Source organism: Petromyzon marinus, unplaced genomic scaffold (assembly GCF_048934315.1).
Source record: "Petromyzon marinus isolate PM22_M1 ecotype Great Lakes invasive population unplaced genomic scaffold, UKy_Petmar_22M1.pri1.0 PM_G_Scaffold_65, whole genome shotgun sequence".
Lineage (NCBI taxonomy): Eukaryota > Metazoa > Chordata > Hyperoartia > Petromyzontiformes > Petromyzontidae > Petromyzon > Petromyzon marinus.
In genome coordinates, this window is record NW_027423019.1 from 1,007,887 (window position 1) to 1,019,632 (window position 11,746).

The following is an 11,746-nucleotide window of genomic DNA, read 5'->3' on the forward strand; positions in this document are numbered from 1 at the left end:
ACACGTCTATATTCATATATTCATGATGTAGTAAAAACGTTTCCCAAATTCATCACACGGGCTGGTATGGCACACAATGAGAGGGCAAATGGTCATAAACATGCCTGGAAGCCCTCGTATCTTCAAAATGAATGTTCACCCAAAACTCCGAGTACACAATTTCGGCTGTCTGGCTACAAAAGGAATATTTATGAGAGCTAAATTCAGCTGACATAGCAAAGGGTGTTGAAAACAATACTATTTGTGTTATGCCGAAATTCATAAATTAATGTTCAATCGCAACTTAGAGGTGTGAATCCAGGCTCAGATGTCCTTGAATGCTGGGATGAACAGTTCCGATTTCAGCTGCATATGTGTGCTGTGTTCACCTCCTGTTTCCATTCTTATAAAGAGTTCCAGAGGAAAACAAAAGTAAACTACTGTTATGCTATAACCTCCGTGTTCAACAGAGTTAATAGACGTTACTAAAAAACACAAACTGTACACTGTCACTGGGTAAACAGGCGGTGGCGTGTCTAGAATCACGCCTGGCCATCTTAATCTGCTTGGCATGAATGCTTCCTCACTCCACCAAGTAATTAATCGAGGATCAATTAACATAGCCGAGGCTAACTGGAGTTTGCGTGTCTCTCTCCGTGGTGAGATGTTAACTACCTCACCTGGTATACAGGAAGTCGTGGGTTCGATCCCGACAATGACGCCTGCTGTATATCTGGAGTTTGCGCGTCTTTGACCGATAAACATTGACACACGTATTCTTGGTTCTTTCAGTAAAGTTACGTAGATAGGAAATAACAATAACAGATAATAACAATAACAGATAATACAATTAAATTAAATAAAGACTACTTGTGTTGCAATCAAAACGTGGGTTTTTTTTGCTTTATTTACTATTTTTTATTGTTATTTTTATTTTATTTTCTATCTACGTGACTTTACCGAAAGAACCAAGAATATTAATTCCTGCAGTCACCAAAGTTTTAAGTCAAAACATTCACACACGTTGACAAAGCCTCACCTTGTGTTGTTGTGGGCAGGTCGCTTCTGATAACAAGAGCGGTATAGCAGCTCAAGCGGGCTTGGCCTGGTGAAAAAAATGAAAACTGCGTGAATATTTACAATAAAACAAAGTTACAAAGTGGCGAGCCGGGTGAAGACAAATTTAACTTAAGCGAGATAATTAAAGTGAATGCAATCAGGCGAGGGCAGGAGGCAAGGCCCCACGTGGCTAGGCCCCGCGTTGTAAAGTTCCAACCTGGACATCGATTCCCATGCTCGCTGCTACTCAACTGACATCCCTACGAGAGAGAGAGGCTCTACCTTGGTAAACAACAACCACCACCACTACCACCATGAGAATTTCTCACCTCAGATTTCAGTGCAAGCGTGGATCGGCAGCCTCCTGTTACCTCGCGACGTCACGCGGGTAAGCATGTAACATGACGTCATTCCAGGGTAAGAGACACGCCCCTCCCACGAGCGGCTCTGTAACTGAATAAATTATGTTAATGAGTCAGGGCCATATGTCGAGGGATGGGGCGTGGCTGCTGAACCCGACAGCTACTGATAATGATGATACTACTACTGATTATGCTACTACTGATAATTATGATACTACTACTAATGATGATACGACTGATAATGATGATACTACTACTGATTATGCTACTACTGATAATGATGATACTACTACTAATGATGATACTACTGATAATGATGATACTACTACTGATTATGCTACTACTGATAATGATGATACTACTACTAATGATACTACTGATAATGATGATGATACTACTACTGATGATGCTACTACTGATAATGATACTACTACTAATGATGATACTACTGATAATGATGATACTACTACTGATGATGCTACTACTGATAATGATACTACTACTAATGATGATACTACTGATAATGATGATACTACTACTGATTATGCTACTACTGATAATGATGATACTACTACTAATGATGATACTACTGATAATGATGATAATACTACTACTGATTATGCTACTGATAATGATGATATTACTACTAATGATGATACTACTGATAATGATGATGATACTACTACTAATGATGATACTACTGATAATGATGATGATACTACTACTGATGATGCTACTACTGATAATGATGATACTACTAATGATGATACTACTGATAATGATGATGATACTACTACTGATTATGCTACTACTGATAATGATACTACTACTGATGATGATACTACTGATAATGATGATGATACTACTACTGATTATGCTACTAATGATAGTGATGATACTACTACTAATGATGATACTACTGATAATGATGATGATACTACTACTGATGATGCTACTATTTTAATTTGAAGCTTTCGTGACTGCAGGAATCCACACTCTTTGGTTCTGTCGGTAAAGTCGTCACGTGGTAGGTAGAAACATAACAGATCACGTGACGTTTCGATCGCAACACAACAAGCAATCGTCATCAGGTGGTACAACGACAGCGAGAAACAAAGTGCTGAAGTAGTGGGCGAGAGATCTGCTGTGGGACCAAGTTCTAGAGTAGGAGCCCTCGGCTGTTGTGTCTCGCTGTGGTTGTCCCACCTGATGACGATTGTTTGTGTTGCGATCGAAAAGTCACGTGATCTGTTATGTTTATACCTACCACGTGATGACTTGACCGAAAGAAGCAAAGAGTGTGGATGCTACTATGACTGATGATGATGCTGCTACCACAGACTCGTCACACAGAGACTCATCACACAGAGACCCATAGACTCGTCACACAGAGACCCATAGACTCACCACACAGAAACCCACAGACTCACCACACAGAGACCCACAGACTCATGACACAGAGACCCATAGCCTGACCACACAGAGACCCATAGACTCACCACACAGAGACCCATAGACTCGTCACACAGAGACCCACAGACTCGCCACACAGAGACCCATAGACTCATCACACAGAGACCCATAGACTCACCACACAGAGACCCATAGACTCACCACACAGTGACCCATAGACTCATCACAGAGAGACCCACAGACTCACCACACAGAGACCCATAGACTCACCACACAGAAACCCACAGACTCATCACACAGAGAAACACAGACTCACCACACAGAGACCCATGGACTCACCACACAGAGACCCATAGACTCATCACACAGAGACCCATAGACTCGTCACACAGAGACCCATAGACTCACCACACCGGACCCACAGACTCATCACACAGAGACCCACAGACTCATCACACAGAGACCCATAGACTCATCACATGAAGACCCATAGACTCATCACACAGAGACCCATAGACTCATCACACAGAGACCCACAGACTCGTCACACAGAGACCCATAGACTCACCACACAGAGACCCATAGACTCATCACACAGAAACCCACAGACTCATCACACAGAGACCCATAGACTTATCACACAGAGACCTATAGACTCACCACACAGAGACCCACAGACTCATCACACAGAGACCCACAGACTCATCACACAGAGACCCATGGACTCATCACACAGAGACCCATAGACTCAATACAGAGACCCATAGACTCATCACACAGAGACCCATAGACTCATCACACAGAGACCCATAGACTCATCACACAGAGACCCATAGACTCATCACGCAGAGACCCATAGACTCATCACAGAGACCCATAAACCCAGCACAAACACACCACTCACTCACTCACCACAGTCACCACACACACCACACACACCACACACTCACCACCACTCACCTCCATCACCCTCCGTGCCAGGGTCTGGTAGTTGCCAGGTCCATCTCTCAGTCCGTGGACTATCACCACAGGCCGCCTCACACCACTACTCACACCACTACTACCACCACTACTACTACCACTAGTACCACCACCACTACTACTACTACCACTAGTACCACCACTACTACTACCACTACTCACACAACTACCACCACTACTACCACCACTACTACTACTAGTACCACCACTACTACTACTACCACCACTACTACCACCACTACTACCACTACTACTACTAGTACCACCACTACTACCACTAGTACTACCACTACTACTACCACCACTACCACCACTACTACCACCACTCACACCACCACTACTACTACTCACACCACCACTACCACCACCACCACTACTCATCACAAGACTCTTCATTCTGCTCATCATTCCCTCACCACCTCCTTCATTCGCTCCTTCCCTCGCCACCGCTGCGAGCGAAGGAACGAACGGAAGCAACAACAACAACACAGCCACCACCACCACTCTGGCCCCTGACGTTCTCTATTTCATTCCTTGCCTCGTTCCTCCTTGTTTCCTTCCCCCTCCCTCCTTCCTTCCCCCTCCCTCCTTCGTTCCCTCGTTCCCTCCTTCCCTCGTTCCCTCCCTCTTTCGTTCCCTCCCTCCCTCCTTCCCCTCTGCCTCCTTCCCTCCTGCTTTCGTTCCCTCCCTCCTTCCTTCCCCCTCCGTTCCCTCGTTCCTTCTTCTTTCGTTCCCTCCCTCCTTCCCCCTCCGTTCCCTCGTTCCTCCTTCTTTCGTTCCCTCCCTCCCTCCTTCCCCTCTCCCTCCTTCCCTCCTGCTTTCGTTCCCCCGTCGACTCGCTAAGAATGAAAGATAAATTATCCACGCGGAGCGAGGCGGCCGCTGTCAAAGAACAAACCGCGGAAGTCGACTCCAGGTGGGGCGGGGCTGTCGATGGCCATTGTATGACGTCATTAACACTCGAGCGGGGGCGGGGCTGTCGATGTTCATTGTATGGCGTCTTTAACACTCGAGCAGGGGCGGGGGTGTCGATAGTAATTGTATGACGTCAATAATCCACGCTCGGAAGGGTTGGGGTCAATGTTTATGTACGGACGTCATGACGTCATCTTTAGTAGAGGGAGTCTCAATCTTTATTGACAGGGGTCATGACGTCATGTTTAGTAGAGGAGGTGTCAATGCTCGGAGAGTCGTGACGTCATTAAGCCCGACTCAATGTGTGGACGGCCGTGACGTCATTCTAGGTAGTAGGGGAGGTGCCGCTGCTGGCTGTATAACGTCACGAAGCCATCTTGGTAAGGAGTGAGTCCCAATGTTAATTACCTTGCAGAGGCCATCCTGGTGAATAACAATGTGAATTAGCTTGGAGAGGCCATCTTGGTAAGGGGTGAGTCCCAATGTTAATTAGTTTGTAGAGGCCATTTTGGTAAGTGGTGAGTCCCCATGTTATTTACCCTGCAGAGGCCATCCTGGTGAATCACAATGTTAATTAGTTTGGAGAGGCCATCTTGGTAAGGGGTGAGTCCCAATGTTAATGAGTTTGTAGAGGCCATCTTGGTAAGTGGTGAGTCTCAATGTTAATTACCTTGCAGAGGCCATCCTGGTGAATCACAATGTTAATTAGCTTGGAGAGGCCATCTTGGTAAGGGGTGAGTCCCAATGTTAATGATTTAGTAGAGGCCATCTTGGTAAGTGGTGAGTCCCAATGTTATTTACCTTACAGAGGCCATCCTGGTGAATCACAATGTTAATTATCTTGGAGAGGCCATCTTAGTAAGGGGTGAGTCCCAATGTTAATTAGCTTGTAGAGACCATCTTGGTAAGGGGTGATTCCCAATGTTAATTAGCTTGTAGAGGCCATCTTGGTATTTGAGTGAGTCCCAATGTTAATTAGCTTGGAGAGGACATCTTAGTAAGGGGTGAGTCCCAATGTAATGAGTTTGTAGAGGCCATCTTGGTAAGTGGTGAGTCCCAATGTTAATTAGCTTGGAGAGGCCATCTTGGTAAGGGGTGAGTCCCAATGTTAATTAGCTTGAGAGGCCATAGATTCATCACACAAAGATCCATAGAATAACCACACAGAGACCCATAGAATCGTCACACGAAGACCCATAGACTCATCACACAGAGACCCATAGACTCATCACACAGAGACCCATAGACTCATCACACAGAGACCCATAAACCCAGCACACACCACACACTCACCAAACACAGCACACATACCACTCACCACACACTCACCACCCTCACCCCACACTCACCACACTCACCACCACCACTCACCTCCCTCACCCTCCGTGCCAGGGTCTGGTAGTTGCCAGGTCCATCTCTCAGTCCGTGGACTATTACCGCAGACCGCCTCACACCACTACTCACACCACTACCGCCACCACTACTACCACTAGTACCACTACTACTACTAGTACCACCACCACTACCACCACTACTACCACTAGTACCACCACTACTACCACCACCACTACTACCACTAGTACCACTACTACTACCACCACTACTACTACCACTTGTACCACCACTACTACTACTCACACTACTACCACCACTACTACTACTCACACTACCACCACCACTGCTACTCACACTACCACCACTACCACTACTCACACTACCACCACCATCACTACTACTAATCACACCACCACCACTACTACTCACACTACCACCACTACTACTCACACCACCACCACTACTAATCACACTACCACCACTACTACTACTCACACCACCACCATTACTACTAATCACACCACCACTACTCACACTTCCACTACTACTAATCACACCACCACTACTACTCACACCACCACCACTACTAATCACACTACCACCACCACCACTACTCACACTACCACTACTACTACTCACACCACCACTGCTACTCACACCACCACCACCACCACTATTAATCACACTACCACTACTCACACTACTAATACTACTACTACTCACACTACTACTCACACTACCACCACTAATCACACTACCACCACCACTACTAATCACACTACCACCACCACTACTCACACTACCACCACCACTAATCACACTACCACCACCACTACTACTCATCACACTACCACCACCACTACTCACACTACCACTGCTACTCACACCACCACCACTACTCACACCACCACCACTACTCACACTACCACTACTACTAATCACACCACCACTGCTACTCACACTACCACCACCACTACTCACACTACCACCACCACCACTACTCATCACAAGACTCTTCATTCTGCTCATCATTCCCTCACCACCTTCATTCGCTCCTTTTTTTCAACTGTAATTGGTCTTTATTTGGAACACATGAAAATAAAAAGCGGGAGACAATATATGCACATTTGGAAGTATAATTGTATAAATGAGAAGTTGCCACATCAGGGAAGAGAGAAAGAGTGAGTTGGCTGGGCTGGTAAAGGAGGGAGGACAAAAAAAACCCCAACAGAATATTAATCCATTACGCAAGCGTGTTGTTAACAAGACGAGACAGATACATCGATCAAAGATTTGCACCATCTTACAGGTACGTATTCCAATATTTGTGCTTTAGACAACAAATATGTACCAATGCATTCAACTCGGCCGCACAGCAAGAAGCAGACCGCACTATTTCTTGGCGCGCTGCCTCTGTACCTAGCCTGGCACAGCAGTCAACCCATGGCACTTTGTGGGTCTGTCCCGTGACCTGTACCTAGCCTGGCACAGCAGTCAACCCATGGCACTTTGTGGGTCTGTCCCATGACCTGTACCTAGCCTGGTACAGCAGTCAACCCATGGCACCTGCTGGGTCTGTCCCGTGACCTGTACCTAGCCTGGCACAGCAGTCAACCCATGGCACCTGCTGGGTCTGTCCCGTGACCTGTACCTAGCCTGGCACAGCAGTCAACCCATGGCACCTGCTGGGTCTGTCCCGTGACCTGTACCTAGCCTGGCACAGCAGTCAACCCATGGCACTTGCTGGGTCTGTCCCGTGACCTGTACCTAGCCTGGCACAGCAGTCAACCCATGGCACCTGCTGGGTCTGTTGTTGGAATCGAATCGATTCAAAGGCAATGTGCCGAGTGGGTGTTGGAATCGTATCGATTCAGAGGCAACGTGTCGGCGGGTGGATGTTTGAATCGAATCGATTCAGAGGCAATGTACAGGAGGGTGAATGTTGGAATCGAATCTATTCAGAGGCAATGTGCAGGCGGGGTGGGTGTTGGAATCGAAAAACGTTTATTCGTGACTACGAATCGAATCGTCCATGAAAGTTTCAATAAAACGCGGGAACACGAACTGCCCCGAGACCCAATCAGCGGCGAGTTTTGTGTCACTTAGAGGCAGCCATCATCACCCCTCCCCTCACCTCCCTCGGCCTACAGCCAATCAGATGCGAGCATCACCCCTGACCACACCTCTCGGCCCATAACCAATCAGAGGCGAGCATCACCCCCTTCCCCTCCCTCCTCGGCCCACAGCCAATCAAAGGTGAGCTTCATCACCCCTCCCCTCACCTCCCTCGGCCTACAGCCAACCAGAGGCGAGCACCATCCTCTCCCGCAGCCAATGGGAGGCGAGTTCAGGGGGCAAAGGTCGCGAAATTTCAGAATTTGTCGATGGCCGCCTCGAAGGCCTCCACTTAGGCTGCGACTTTAACCATTTAACTGTACGACTTTAAACATGAAACTACAAATAAACAACGACTATACAACAGCTATACAGCGACGACTATACAACAGCACAACAACGACTATACAACAGCTATACAACAACGACTATACAACAGCTATACAACGACAACTAAACAACAGCACAACAACAACTATACAACAGCTATACAACGACGACTAAACAACAGCTATACAACGACTATACAACAGCTATACAACGACGACTATACAACAGCTATACAACGACTATACAACAGCTATACAACAACGACGACTAAACAACAGCACAACAACGACTATACAACAGCTATACAACGACGACTGAACAACAGCACAACAACGACTATACAACAGCTATACAACGACGACTATACAACAGCACAACGACGACTATACAACAGCTATACAACGACGACTATACAACAGCACAACAACGACTATACAACAGCTATACAACGACGACTATACAACAGCACAACAACGACTATACTACAGCTATACAACGACTCTACAACAGCTATACAACGACGACTAAACAACAGCACAACAACGACTATACAACAGCTATACAACGACGACTAAACAACAGCACAACAACGACTATACAACAGCTATACAACGACGACTAAACAACAGCACAACAACGACTATACAACAGCTATACAACGACGACTATACAACAGCACAACAACGACTATACTACAGCTATACAACGACTCTACAACAGCTATACAACGACGACTAAACAACAGCACAACAACGACTATACAACAGCTATACAACGACGACTAAACAACAGCACAACAACGACTATACAACAGCTATACAACGACGACTAAACAACAGCACAACAACGACTATACAACAGCTATACAACGACGACTAAACAACAGCACAACAACGACTATACAACAGCACAACAACGACTATACAACATCTATACAACGACGACTAAACAACAGCACAACAACGACTATACAACAGCTATACAACGACGACTAAACAACAGCACAACGACGACTATACAACAGCTATACAACGACGACTATACAACAGCACAACAACGACTATACAACAGCTATACAACGACGACTATACAACAGCACAACAACGACTATACTACAGCTATACAACGACTCTACAACAGCTATACAACGACGACTAAACAACAGCACAACAACGACTATACAACAGCTATACAACGACGACTAAACAACAGCACAACAACGACTACACAACAGCTATACAACGACGACTAAACAACAGCACAACAACGACTATACAACAGCTATACAACGACGACTAAACAACAGCACAACAACGACTATACAACAGCTATACAACGACGACTAAACAACAGCACAACAACGACTATACAACAGCACAACAACGACTATACAACAGCTATACAACGACGACTAAACAACAGCACAACAACGACTATACAACAGCTATACAACGACGACTAAACAACAGCACAACAACGACTATACAACAGCTATACAACGACGACTAAACAACAGCACAACAACGACTATACAACAGCTATACAACGACGACTAAACAACAGCACAACAACGACTATACAACAGCACAACAACGACTATACAACAGCTATACAACTACGACTAAACAACAGCACAACAACGACTATACAACAGCTATACAACGACGACTAAACAACAGCACAACAACGACTATACAACAGCTATACAACGACGACTAAACAACAGCACAACAACGACTATACAACAGCTATACAACGACGACTAAACAACAGCACAACAACGACTATACAACCGCTATACAACGACGACTAAACAACAGCACAACAACGACTATACAACAGCACAACAACGACTATACAACAGCTATACAACTACGACTAAGCAACAGCACAACAACGACTATACAACAGCTATACAACTACGACTAAACAACAGCACAACAACGACTATACTACAGCTATACAACGACGACTATACAACAGCACAACAACGACTATACAACCGCTATACAACGACGACTAAACAACAGCACAACAACGACTATACAACAGCACAACAACGACTATACAACAGCTATACAACAACGACTATACTACAGCTATACAACAACGACTATACAACAGCTATACAACGACGACTAAACAACAGCACAACAACGACTATACAACAGCTATACAACGACGACTATACAACAGCACAACAACGACTATACAACAGCTATACAACGACTCTACAACAGCTATACAACGACGACTAAACAACAGCACAACAACGACTATACAACAGCTATACAACGACGACTAAACAACAGCACAACAACGACTATACAACAGCTATACAACGACTATACAACAGCTATACAACGACGACTAAACAACAGCTATACAACAACGACTATACAACAGCTATACAACGACGACTATACAACAGCACAACAACGACTATACAACAGCTATACAACTACGACTAAACAACAGCACAACAACGACTATACTACAGCTATACAACGACGACTATACAACAGCACAACAACGACTATACAACAGCTATACAACAACGACTATACTACAGCTATACAACAACGACTATACAACAGCTATACAACGACGACTAAACAGCACAACAACGACTATACAACAGCTATACAACGACGACTATACAACAGCACACCAACGACTATACAACAGCTATACAACGACTCTACAACAGCTATACAACGACGACTAAACAACAGCACAACAACGACTATACAACAGCTATACAACGACGACTAAACAACAGCACAACAACGACTATACAACAGCTATACAACGACGACTAAACAACAGCACAACAACGACTATACAACAGCTATACAACGACGACTAAACCACAGCACAACAACGACTATACAACAGCTATACAACGACTATACAACAGCACAACAACGACTATACAACAGCACAACAACGACTATACAACAGCACAACAACGACTATACAACAGCTAGACAACGACGACTATACAACAGCACAACAACGACTATACAACAGCTATACAACGACGACTGAACAACAGCACAACAACGACTATACAACAGCTATACAACGACGACTATACAACAGCACAACAACGACTATACAACAGCTATACAACGACGACTAAACAGCACAACAACGACTATACAACAGCTATACAACGACGACTAAACAACAGCACAACAACAACAACTTCTCCGGCGATGTCTACGATGGACAAAGAGAACTCGCGCGCCTCA